Source organism: Salvelinus sp. IW2-2015, linkage group LG1 (genome assembly GCF_002910315.2).
Source record: "Salvelinus sp. IW2-2015 linkage group LG1, ASM291031v2, whole genome shotgun sequence".
NCBI classification, from domain to species: Eukaryota; Metazoa; Chordata; class Actinopteri; order Salmoniformes; family Salmonidae; genus Salvelinus; species Salvelinus sp. IW2-2015.
In genome coordinates, this window is record NC_036838.1 from 31434873 (window position 1) to 31448901 (window position 14029).

The 14029-nt window shown below is 43.0% G+C and overlaps 1 pseudogene; it reads right to left on the reverse strand.

Moving 5' to 3' along the window:
- Positions 1-1683: 1683 nt before the first annotated feature.
- On the reverse strand, positions 1684-8901 carry LOC111973971 (citrate synthase, mitochondrial-like; annotated as a pseudogene).
- Positions 8902-14029: the final 5128 nt, after the last annotated feature.

A 14029-nucleotide genomic window follows, 5' to 3' on the forward strand; every position in this document is an offset into this window, starting at 1 on the left:
ATTGGAGTGTATTGGATATGGTCTGCATTGAAACAGACTATTACAAACACAAGCCCCCTCCCACTACACCTGAGAGCAGCCTTAAAACTAAACCAAGCAAATCTGTACCTTAACAACAATCCAGTTGAACACAATTTTTTATTTTACCTTTAACTAGGCAAGTCAGTTGAACAAATTCTTATTTAATGATTAGTTGGTATAGCGTTTCAGATGTGTACTTGCGTCATGAGAAAGATGAGACATTACAGTTGGACGTAGTAAACCAAGCAGACTTTCTAAAAACAAACATTTACAAAACATTCTAATAGCACATCGATTGAGACGCCAATATTAACGGGTCACGCGTACTATTTAGTCAATGCTAGCCAGCTCTCGAATTACATTAATTTTTCTGACTAGAAGGAAATGTTCCATTGATGTTTTGAAGTTGCCCTCAGGTCTTGAAGAAAAACTCTACAAAAAAGATTACCCCCAAGTTTGATAATACAATATAATAAAAAATAATAATAATTCAACCCTTTCAGCTCGGGTAGATTTAAAATAAAATGGAAAACAGTGCTGTCTTCTTACCCTGATCACTTTTCAAAACAACCTCCCTTCCCAATAGAACAGAGCTATTTGTGAAGCACTGTACAAAGCAACCTGCATAGTATTCCGTTTACCAGAATGGGTTTGGCGAACACTGGCAAAAAATKGTGTAATAAGTGAACTTGGCCTTGATTTATAGTGGTGTGACATCAATCATTGATGAAAGGGGCAGCAGTATCCTATTACGAACCTACAGACCCTGGTCATTTGCAGACGGTGACTGTACATATTATTCTGTGGTTATATTACAGAAGGACCGTGCCTGCCATGGAGTGTTGTCTTTTGTTTCGTTATTTTGGAAAATTTTGTCTGACAATGCAAGTGCCCCAGATTCTACAACTGAATAATTGACATATTTTGAGTTCTTTACAAAACCAGGTCAGCTTAAATATATAAGACTCATATATATATATATATGGCTCAGTCTCACAAAATAAATATTACCATAAGCCAGGCGTACACTACATGATGTTGGCCCGATTTACCTGTCCCAGACAAGTTTGAGATCGGAGACAAAATTCCCACGTCGTTGCCTAGTCGGGGCGCACGGCCGTTACTGACGCTCGTATAATGTGAACGGGCATAATGTGAACGGGCCAGAGAGGCAATCTCAGGGCTACCGGTCCTGTCTGAGTCATCCTGATATTTTCAAACGTTTGATTTTATCAGCACAAAATCTGCCATGYTCCTGTAGTGCGAGATGTGCAACGACACGTTTTGAGTACTGTGATCAGCAACAGCCAATGAGAGCTCACCAGAGAAGCTAGTGAGATGATGACGTTGTATCGCATCAGAATGTGTAGACAGGAGCGATGACTACTAGCCTACGTTTGTACTTCCCTTTAACCAAAGCTAGTGTCAAATCAGTACAGCTCTGAAGTTCACAATGTTATTTAATTCAAAATATATTGGTTAAATATTATAGCTCTGAAGTTCAATGTTTAATTCAAAATGTATTGGTTAAATATTTTAACTCTATGGCAAGCGTGAATGTCTAACAAAATGTTTTGAGGCTCTTTGGCCCACAGCTCGTTCTAGCTGCACAATCAAATCACATCACATTGTTTTCGCTAGACAGCGTGGTATCGAGAATCCTTAGGACCAAATGAAGAATCTTGTAGTGTGTGACACATCATTTAGTGTCATGAGTACCACTACGTTGGCAAGACAGAAAACTACCACCAGGGTCATGAGTGCGTTTGTGCTCATGGACTTGGGGCGCTCCAGGGGGTAAGCCCAGGGCTCGGCTCCAAATCAGCTGGGCCAGCACGCCCAGGGCTCGGGACACGCCGAACAGCACCGTGTAGTAGTTAATCTCTGTCATGCCGTAGAACTGTTAGGACAGGAAAGAGAGAGAGATATGGAGTTAATTGCACAGCACAGGGGAAGACTTAATTATAGTACACCCAATTGTATGTGATATCTATAAGGGCTTTGCAGGAAGGTAAGGGACAGCTAAAGTAAAGTAGGAGAGAGGCTAGATGCTTTATATATATATATTTTTATATGGCTTTGACAGTTCACTAGGCTGGGAAAAACTAAGAAAATAAGCTGAAATTTGACATTGTACGTTTTTCTTCACCCCTTCAAGAGAGGGTGGAGGCCTTTCTTGTAACCGTCACCCTGTGTCCCTCCCAATCAGTTGGAAGTGTACTCCAATAGGTTTGTCCTATCCTCCTGCACACCTGCAGAAGCACTCCACTGTGGGAATCCACATTGGGCCAGGGGTTCTTGGCCTTGCCCTGCTCCAGCAGCACGTTGTGCACGATCTTGTAGAGTTGGTGCACCAGCTTGAACATGGGGTCGTTGGGCAAGTGCTTGAAGGCAAACTCCTGCTGGCAGGTGTACCTGGGGTCTGTCTTCCTCAGGACAGCGTGGCCGTAGCCTGGAACCACCTGCGAACACAAACAGAASGCCAAAAAGGTAGGTTGAATCTCTTTCTAAGGGTTTCCTGTCGTTGACTCATCCCCCTCATTGACCCAACTTGGCCTGCCCTCCAGACCAGACCAGTCCACTCACCCTTCCAGACTTGAGGGTGTTCCAGATGTAGTCTCTCATGGCCTCGTCAGACACCTCTCCTCCCATCTCCTTCTGCAGTGCTGTCAGCCACACCAGCACCTCCTACAAGGGGAGCAGGTCAGAGGTCAGGCAGGGGCACACTCCAACCTAGTCAAATCACTGCTCTCATTCGCCATTATCACGACTGCTGTTATAGTTTCATATTGCTCCCATCTCGCCATTATGTTAACAATCACAATAACAGAAAATGTGCTATTTCTAAGCAATTATGATTAGTATTGCTTTAAATCACAGTATTATGAGCAGTAGTAGGTTGGATGTTAACTTGGACATTAGCACCCGTTAGCCAATCCGAAGGGGTCCAGCCAGACCGTTCATAGCTGCGCTGAAGGAGAGGTAGGGGTCAGACAGGGCACTGCCCACCAAGTGGCTGGTGTGGGCACTCACGTTACCACCCTCATGGTCACTGTAGCAAAGGAGAAAGGGAAGTGTGTGAATGAATGAGTAATGCAACCACATAACTGCACTGATGCAATGACGGAGCAGGAGCTGAATATGCACACCCAAACGTTAACAAGGTGCAGACGAATGGACGATAAACTACATCATTATGAATGAAGTAGCATTCTCTATAAAACTGACCTGTGAATGGTGAGGTACAGGCGCATGAGCTCGGTGAACGTGGCGTCGCTGTAGCCCAACATGTTGGTAAAGTTGTGTGACCAGTCCAGACTGGAGTCAATGGCACCGATGCTGCTTCCCTCGCGGTAAAGGTTGCGGTAAATCTTGGCCGCCACGCTCAAGGCAGCTTAGCGATAAGATCCATGGAGTCTTCATAGACAAACAGAGAAGAAACCATTTTCTATTCGGACAAAAAAGCACTCTTTCAATAGATAGTATTACAACTGGGACGCATTCAGTTGATTAAAGCTTTTACTACATTTCGTCCTACTGAGCAACATGATTTCCCACAATGGCATGTGCCATTCAACATTCTTCAATCTATGTTTCCTGAGCTCACCTCCCAGTACTTGGCTTTGTTGACTCCCTCGGAGTAGGCCCGGGCAAAGCTGCTCTCGCTGTTCAGAGCTGTGATGGCGGCGCTGAACTGAGACATGGGGTGGAGGTTGGTGGGGAAGTTATCCAGCATGGTGACCGCGTGGGAGGGAAGAGCTGCACGCTTGGCCCACTCCTTGGACAGCCAGTTCACCTGGGGACAAATACAATACACAGAATCAGCAATAGGGTAATTGGTCAAACTATTCACACCAAACGTAATGGTTTAAGGCCTTACAATCACAAAGGGGGCCACTGAATATAGTTTTCTATGCAAATTATCATCTGATGTCATTAAACCAAAATAGAAGCAAACCTGCTCCCACAGATAAACAGGATCAAAAGCTATCATCTGGTCCCCGATTTGACTTAGTGGGAGATCTGTCCACGTGCCCTTGGTCCGGGCGCTTCACCCTGGTTGCTCCTGTGGGTCGCTCTGGATGGGAGTCTGCTAGATGACTGAATGTAATGTAAATGTTGAGTGGCTTTACTGCAGGTAGATTGTATGTTTTAATATTCAATCATTTCAAAAAGTTAGCGTCTGTTGTAAAGCTATATGTTGTGGTTTATGGGTCAACCCTTTTCATTGAATATGTACATCATGTTATCTGTGTTCTGTACCATTWTTGTTGTATCATAAATGAAGATGCTACCTAAACCTACTGCTAAGCTGCTGTGCCATACTGTCTCTCCATAATGCGTTACCAAGCTAACACTCACCTGTTCCTCAGTGGGCACCTGGCCTGTCACCAGCAGCCAGAACAGACCTTCAGGCAGGGGCTCGGCACGTCCTGGAGCCGGAGTGCTGTAGCCACGGAAACGAATTCCCTTTTTTTTTTAAAGAGACCCATAAAAGCTATTTAGTAGTAATAATTGCCATAACTAGGTATCTACATAATTCTACCATAAGTCTTTATGAAATACYTTTGATCCCACTCCCCATATTGATATTACATAGCCCATAGGCGCCATGTCACATGAGTGTTATGAGTTAAGCCAATCTCCATAAGTGATGCTGAACTGGCTGAGAAATTACACCCTTCTTATTCTCAGCTAAAAAAAGCTGATGAATATGGTGGGACTTGAAAAACAAAGCTCCCCAAAGAAAACCATTTAGAATCTCAAATCACTATTTAAGTAGGTAGTTGTCTAGCTTCAAGCATCAGACACAGGAGGGTTTTGATTTAGTTCCATTTCATTCAGTACTATCCAAACCATTTGCATACTGCCATCTCTCTCAGGGGAGTGCTGAGCAATCTGTTTCAAAGCTATTCTCTTCAGCACAGCCTCAGACATGGGACTTCTCAAGAAAATATAGCAAAGGGCATGCCTTTTTTTCCCCCATTATCTAGACTGTTTAAACAATCTCATCTATTATCTAGGMAAAATGAAGCCATCTAAGATACCAACAAGCAATAGTAAAGAGGCAAAAACGCCCAATCTATCCCCCTACCCGATACTTTGCATTCAACCCTCTTGCCCTGCACAGACCAACTCACCTCATCTGCATCCAGCACTGAGGTTTCATACACCAGGCCCTTCATACCTCTCATCCCACCGTAGATCTGTAAAGACAATTGCGCACACACACACAATTCTGCTTAGGCATTAATATCCACAGCTACCATATTTCACACTACAACTGTTACTGAAAAGGGTACTAGAACATTTACAAATGACAGGTGAGTTGAACGTACCATATCCACAGAGATCGAGCCGATGTTGGTCTTGCCATACTGCGTTTTGTTCTTAATCCTACTCTGTTCTTTAGGGATGAGATTCGAGAGCACATCTCTCAGGTTCTAAAACCCCCCCCCAAAAATCACATTTTAAAAAGATGACGTAAGTTAAAAATAACAGCTCTCTTTAAATTAGGGCCACCCAGATTGCAGGACTGATTATGGCTAGTTAATTTATATTTGGCTTGCCTAGCTAGCTAAAATGATTTGAATGATGCAGCAACACCAGATCAACAGCATCAGATTTTTGGCCCCCTGCCCCAGGTCCTAGAAGGAAAGTGGACTGCAGTGGGAGGGGATGCAGAGGCTCGCTTCATAGGGGGCTTTTTCTGGACCAATGCTGTGGTGTGGTGCTCTTACTGGCGCTTTTAGTCACCGGAGCATCACCCAGGTGGGTGCAACATTTCAGTACTATCGAAGAGGACAAAGTGCCCAATGAAGAGCTCCGTAGCCTGTGTCAGATGTCTCTACCTCCCTGCCTGGCTGTACCATTTACGCTCCCTCAAGATACCTTTCTGAACTGCCTATCATCACCTATCATCTAACCACCAGATCCCTACATTTGTTGTTAAATTGTTTTGTTTTTAAAGCGACTGAAAAGTGGTATATAAAATAGATATTATTATTAGTTCAAAATGACGCCATCACAGCATTGCGAGGTAAAAAGCATACGTATGTAGCCTAAATCAAATTGAAAAATGAAGGAGGTCCAGCCAGAGTTCTTACTGTTGATGTAGTGGCGTTTCTGGAAGACACGATGAGACATGCTACATTCTGAAAGGCACAAGAAGGACTGTGTCAGGAGAGAGGCAATCAGTCAAACAAGGTTGAGTGTCTGACACGTTACATGGACAGAAAGTCAGCATAGAAAGGCTTCAAGTTTCAACTATTCAGAGTGGCTTTAGTCCACACTTTAAAACATCAGCAAGCCACAATGCGCTGCAAAGTATCCCTTACAATGACCTAGCCTACCTCATCACTGCAAGAGAGACTGAAGCTTGAGTTCCACGGTAAAGGATAATAAACAGACAATTGTGAATGATAGACATTTGTGCAGTAGCAAATACATTTACAGGTATTCTAACATGACTGATTGAACAATGTTTTAAATGACTCCTTGCTCACAGCACTGAGTGAAGATCATCAAGGGCATAAGGACACAGCCTACTGTAGAGTAAAACCTTAAAAATGAATATTTTTAAACTCAAGTCAGAATCCACAGATCTGACCTTGACAGATAAAAATACACTGAACAAAAACATAACCCACAACATGTAAAGTTGTGGTCCCATGTTTCATAACCTGAAATAAAAGATCCCCGAAATGTTCCATACGCACAAAATATTTATTTCTCACAAATTGTGTGCACAATTTGTTTATATCCCTGTTAGCGAGCATTTCTCCTATGCCATGAACCACCTGACAGGTGTGGCATATCAAGAAGCTGATTAAACAGTATGATAATTACACAGGTGCACCTTGTGCAATGAGCATCTGTGTCCCACAATACAATGCCACAGATGTCTCAAGTTGAGGGAGCGTGCAATTGGCATTCTGACTGCAGGAAKGTCCAGCAGAGCTGTTGCCAGATAATTGAATGTTAATTTCTCAACAATAAGCCGCCACCAATGTTTTAGAGAATTTGGCAGTACGTCCATCTGGCCTCACAACCGCAGACAACGTGTAACCACGCCAGCGCAGGGCCTCCACATCCAGCTTCTTCACCTGCGGTATCGTTTGAGACCAGCCACYCGGACAGTTGATGAAACTGTGGGTTTGCACAACAAGATTATTTCTGCACAAACTGTCAGAAACCGTCTCAGAGAAGCTCATCTGCATGCTCGTCGCCCTCATCAGGGTCTTGACCTGAATGYAGTTCGGCGTCGTAACAGATTAAATGAATATATATATTTTAAATTGTTGCTTTTATTTTTGTTTAGGGTAGATCTTTGCCTAACTGGAAAAAAGAATCCTTCACATTATCAAGACATAAGCTCATTGGAAAAAGTAGGTAGCCTCACTCAAATGATTGTGCTGCTTGCTGTGTTCCAACTAATCAATCATGGCTGGTCCTCATTTGCTTTGCAAGCAATGGATACCTTTTCAAGTGGAGTTACAGCCAAAGCCCGTGTGATTTGCCTCCAGCTGTGAGATTAACATTGTTGGAATGGAAAATGCATTGCAAGAGATGGGAACTTTGTCTTTGCCTGAAACATGCAGTAGCCTACAGCAACTAAAGTTAGCTAGCCGGTCTCTGATCGACTCTGAGTCTGGCTCCTGAGTCCATGGGACAATATCAAGGTAGTGAAGGCCCACTTGAGGACGATACAGTATTAACTAGATGTTATTTGACAAACTGGGACAAATCTCATTAAACTCAAATCGAGAAAGGGGGGTGGCTATCTAACGTTAGCTACGAAGCTCCAGCCTTTGAGCTAGGGCTAGCAAAGTCGGTAACTAGCTAGCTACACAGCTGGCAGAATAATAGCTAGGTACTCGTACAGACACAACCAATATTTAATAGTAACGTTAGCATAACTGGTTACATAGTTTAGCTGGTTAGCTTTGTTAGCTAGCGGTTACTCGTTTACAATGTAAATGACAAAGAAAATAACAATAATTAGCCATTGAGTAAACGACCCTGTTGAATTGGCTAAACCAGCTAGCTAATAACAATCCGAGGTTGGATTTGGCTATCTGAATCCTAAACTTGTTCTAGTTAGGTAAGGCTACAGAGAAAATGTTATATTTGGATAACGTCCTTGTGTTTGTATACTTGTGCTTCAACTCAAGGACAAATCTACCGGATAAAAATTCGTAGCTGCCTAACGTTAAATACAACAGACATCACTTCAGGGTTAGCCAAGGCCTTCATTATTTAGCTAACGAGCTACCTAAATGCTAGCTTCACGTTTGGTTCTGATTGGCAAGTGGCTAGAAAGCCGGTGGGGCTAGCCAACCTTTTAGCATACCATCTATGACATGGGGACAATGCAGCGCCCTCAAGTAGATAGCATCTCCTTTAGCTAACGGCTTTACCTTTGTTGAATGCAAGAGCTTCGGTGAACACCTGCAGGCGGACAGTAGGGACATGGTGGATGTGAGGGGTTTGTCTTGGTATATAAATATTATCCTACTGTACTGCTAAAAATCTCATACCTCATTGACGGTGCCCCTACTGAGTTTGATAGGTGAAGGTTGAACTGTATTTTAAGACAGTTAACGTTAAATACTCTAACAAAAAAGCTGTTAGAATTGTAAGTGTATGTTTGTCCCTTAAGGTCCTTGTGTAATTGTAATGTGATATGGTACCCCCTAGCTCGATTGTCCATTGTATATAAYCTATATATACTTGTGTTCCCTTATGTACTTTCTGTATTGATTTGTTGTTAATAAAAATAAAATAGATAGGTGAAAGTTGAGCGAGATGAACAGGCCTACAAAGGGGATTGGCTGGGATTTGGGTGACGAACTAAACAATACAGTTTCTAAACCCACAGGCACAACATCGCATGACTTCCGGCAACGCTTACGAAAGAGTTTGAGAAGCGAACAATTMTTTTTGACTTGTTAATTCTCTCAATCTAAAGGCGCAACCTAGATTCGAGCCAATTTCTTTAGTGGAACATGTTACTATTCCAACCTCGTGAAAGTGACGAACTGACACGTTTTCATTTTCGACAAAAACAACTTTATACCGGAGTGCCTTTGATTTAACGACAAGCACATGCGCAGTTCGACGCGAGACGACCGGACCCGATGACGTGTTTCTAGTTTAGTTAGCCAACGTGGCCATGCCATCGCCTACAAGTGTGATCGGGGATTTTTATTGGAGAAGCAGGTTTAGCCTTTCTTCATACTGTACTGTCTTTGGCCATGATCTGCCCATGTTGGTAGGTGTCTTAATCAAGCATCAAAGATTTTAAATTAGGTTGCCACAATAGTGTGGTCTTTACAGACATGATTGTTATTTTGTTAGTGTAACATGCAAATAAACAATGGCTTAACTGCGAGCATTATCTAATAGTACAGTAGTCTGCTCTTCATACAAACGTGTGTAATGCAACACTAAAACACATCACCTTTGCACAGCACGGTATGGCACCGGAGGAAGGCTGCYGTTTTATGGGCTCTTTACKTGCAATTGTGTTAGTTTTTTCGCAATGTTTAAACTCATTTTGTACATTATGTTGCTGCTACCATCTCTTATGACCGAAAAGAGCTTCTGGACATCAGATCAATGATTACTCACCTTGAACTGGGCAAATAATGTTTCTTTAATGATCCCGACGAGGGATTTACTCCAGACACCCGAACAGGCCCTCATCCCCATCAATTGCAGGAGAAAGAGACGCATGTTCCTCGGAAGGAGACAGGAGTGCCTTGTGAGAATCTGGCGACGAGTGGCTAATCTGCCTTTGCTATCGGTACTACAAGAAAAGGTGGAACGATAATAAAATGGACGAACTAAAAGCACCTATATTCTACCAACGGGACATTAAAAACTGTAATATCTTATGTTTCACAGAGTCGTGGCTGAACAATGACATGAATAACATACAGCTGGCAGGTTATACACTGTATCGGCAGGGCAGAAGAGCAGCCTCTGGTAAGACACGGTCTATGTATATTTGTAAACACCAGCTGGTGCACGTTATCTAAGGAAGTCTTGAGGTTTTGCTCGCCTGAGGTAGAGCATCTCATAATAAGTTGTAGATAGTGTGGTCTACCTAGAGTTTCTGTATTTTTCATAGCCGTCTACATACCACCACAGACTGATGCTGGCACTAAGACCGCACTCAATGAGCTGCATACGGCCATAAGCAAACAGGAAAACGCTCATCCAGAGGCAGCGCTCCTAGTGGCCGGGGACTTTAATGCAGGGAAACAAATCCATTTTACCTCATTTCTACAAGCATATTGTCTTGTTTTGCACACTTTGTACAAAATAATAAAATGCAGTACTACAGGATATTTCTTAACGTAGCTCTTTATTAGCTAGCTATAACTGGCATGTTCACGTATCGCCAACCAGGATCAAACTGACCATCACCTAACCCAGGGGTCGGGAACCTATGGCTCCCGAGCCAGGTGTGGCTCTTTTGATGATTGCATCTGGCTCGCAGATAAAACAAAAATATTCTCACTTTTATTTTTTATTTTTTTTATTTTTAAATAAATTTTATCCCCTTTTCTCCCCAATTTTCGTGGTATCCAATCGCTAGTAATTACTATCTTGTCTCATCGCTACAACTACAACTTGTTTTAATCCATCCATCGATTTTTCACTGCTCATGTCCTGTTCAGGGCTGCAGGAACAATTGTCCATTATTTTAATTAAATGATACTGGCCTACGTTGGCCGTTGCTAGGTAAAACAGGTAAACGCCTCYTTTTGAATCAGTCTGCTCGGTCATTAGCTCAAAGCTAACCCTTCGACGAAGAAGATGGCGAAAAGAAAAAAAGATGACGAGTATCGTACATTTCAGGACGAATGGACCGAAGAATTCGCCTTTGTGGAGAGAGCAGGTTCTGCGGTGTGTCTAATTTGCAATGACAAAATTACATCGATGAAACGGTCGAATGTAAAGCGGCACTTCGACACGCGCCATGCTACCTTTGCATCAAAATACCCTGCGGGAGACAGCAGAAAGAAAGCGTGCCAAGAGCTACTGAGCAGGGTGCAAGCTAGCCAGCAGCAACTCCGCGTATGGACCCGGCAAGGTGACTATAATTCCGCTAGCTTTGCTGGATCTTTAGCAATAGTGAGGAACGGAAAACCATTCACAGATGGCGAGTATGCTAAAACGTTCATGCTGGATGTAGCCAATGAACTTTTTGATGATCTTCCGAACAAAGACAAGACAATTAAACGGATACAAGACATGCCTCTGTCGGCAAGAACTGTTCATGATCGTACCATCGTGATGGCAAACAAAGTGGAGGAAACGCAAGTGAAGGACATAAATGCAGCGCCGTTCTTTTCCCTGGCTTTGGATGAGTCAACAGACGTGAGCCATTTGTCGCAGTTCAGCGTGATTGCAAGATATGCTGTTGGTGACACACTGCGCGAAGAAAGTCTTGCAGTTCTGCCATTAAAAGGGTCCACAAGARGTGAGGATTTATTTAAGTCTTTTATGGAGTTTGCTCAAGAAAAAAATCTACCTATGGATAAACTTCTCTCAGTGTGTACTGATGGTGCTCCGTGTATGGTGGGGAATAAAAAAGGATTTGTGGCGCTTCTCCGTGAACATGAAAATAGACCCATCCTAAGTTTCCATTGCATTCTACACCAGGAGGCACTTTGTGCTCAGATGTGTGACAGGCAGTTTGGGGAAGTGATGTCGCTGGTCATTCGTGTGATCAACTTTATTGTTGCTCGAGCCTTAAATGATCGCCAGTTTAAAACACTGCTGGATGAAGTTGGAAATAACTATCCTGGTCTGCTTTTGCACAGCAATGTGCGTTGGTTGTCAAGAGGGAAGGTGCTTAGCCGTTTTGCGGCTTGCCTGAAAGAAATCCGGACTTTCCTTGAAATGAAAGGCATCGAGCATCCTGAGCTAGCCGAAACTGAGTGGCTCCTCAAGTTTTACTATCTCGTAGATATGACTGAACATCTGAACCAGCTCAACGTGAAAATGCAAGGCATTGGAAATACAGTGTTATCCCTTCAACAAGCTGTGTTTGCTTTTGAAAACAAGCTAGAACTTTTCATCATGGATCTTGAAACAGGTCGTTTACTACATTTTGAAAAACTGAGCCAATTTAAAGATGCATGCACAGCAAGTGAGCCTATTCAAAACTTTGATCTCCACCAGCTAGCTCGCTGCACATCCAGTCTCCTACAGTCCTTCAAAGCACGCTTTGGAGAATTTCGTGAGCACACTCGTCTTTTTAAGTTCATCACCCTTCCAAACGAGTGTTCACTGAACACAGCCGACCTGAGTTACATTCCTGGTGTCTCCGTCAGAGATTTTGAAGCAGAAGTGGCTGACCTGAAGGCCTCAGACATGTGGGTGAATAAGTTCAAGTCACTGAATGAAGATTTGGAAAGAATCACACGACAGAAAGCGGAGTTGGCGAGCAAGCACATGTGGACAGAAATGAAAAAACTTCAACCCGAAGACCAGCTGATTCTCAAAACTTGGAACGCGCTTCCTGTCACATACCACACACTGCAGCGTGTGAGTATTGCTGTATTGACCATGTTTGGATCTACGTATGCATGTGAGCAGTCATTCTCACATCTTAAAAACATCAAGTCCAACCTACGATCACGTTTAACGGATGAAAGCCTCAACGCTTGCATGAAGCTTAACCTCACCAAGTACCAACCAGACTACAAAGACATCAGCAAATCCATGCAGCACCAGAAGTCGCATTAATGGTGAGTATTATAACAACATTATTTAAGAATAAATTCAGAGGCTTATTATACTGACATTTAGTTGAATTCACTTTTAAAATATATTATATGGCTCTCACTGAAATAAATTTCCAAATKTTTTGCTTTCATGGCTCTCTTAGTCAAAAAGGTTCCCGACCCCTGACCTAACCATTTGGGTGGTCTTAACCAATCATAGCACAGTATGATATGGCGGTAAAATGCATCCAATTACAATTCAGTATGTTTACACATATAAATATTACATCCCCCTTCTTTTAAAACAAAAKAAAAATGTTTACATATTCTAAGTGTTTAATTTGAATACATGCTCTGTAGTTTGAACTCAAGGTAAGTAACAATTTGTATAACTGAATCAACATAGACTCTGAAACAATAATCCAACATACTGTTACTTTTCAAACAAGGGATTCTCAGCAAAGCAGCTTTCACTGTAGAAATAACATCTTAACATTTCAAACAAATACAATACCAAAACATTTCAAGTGAACTTTCAATAACAAGTTTACAGTCTGGAACTCTTTTAGGGCAGCGATCCGCCTACACCCTTTGACATTTCACAGGTCTAGGACAGCTCTGGGCTTGACCTCTCTTCCTGACCTTGTGCGATATGATGCTGAGCATGCTTCTGTGTCAGTCAACAGTTCGTGTGGTGTTGCAGGTAAGTATGGTGTATGTTGTGCTGTGTGTGTGTTTAGTCCATCACGTTCTCTTTCAGGGGAACAGTTCATCTCATCAGTGTGTTGTTCTTTTGTGTTCAGTAGGTGACGGCGATTGCGGCGGTACACCGCTCCTTCTGCGGTGCGGACGTGACATGAACGTTCAGTGTCAGCTGGCTGGATGACGACTGCTGGCTTCCAGAGGCCATGCTCTTGGATTCTAACTGACTCTCCGTCGATCAGTGGTGGCAGTGGTCGAGCTGACCTGTCGTAGTATCGCTTTTGTTGTTGTTGTCTCTGTGCACGTTTTTCATGCATTTCCTTGTAGSTGACGACCTCAGGTTGCAGCTGCTGGTTGGTGCTGGGAAGGATTGAGCGAAGTCTGCGGCTCATCAACAGCTGGGCTGGTGATTTGAAGTTGTCAACTGGAGTGTTGCGGTATTCAAGGAGACTAAGGTAGGGGTCTCTCTTGTCTGCTTTTGCTTTATCCATGAGTGATTTAGCAATCTGCACAGATTTTTCAGCAAGGCCATTACTTTGAGGGTAATGCGGGCTTGTGGTGAC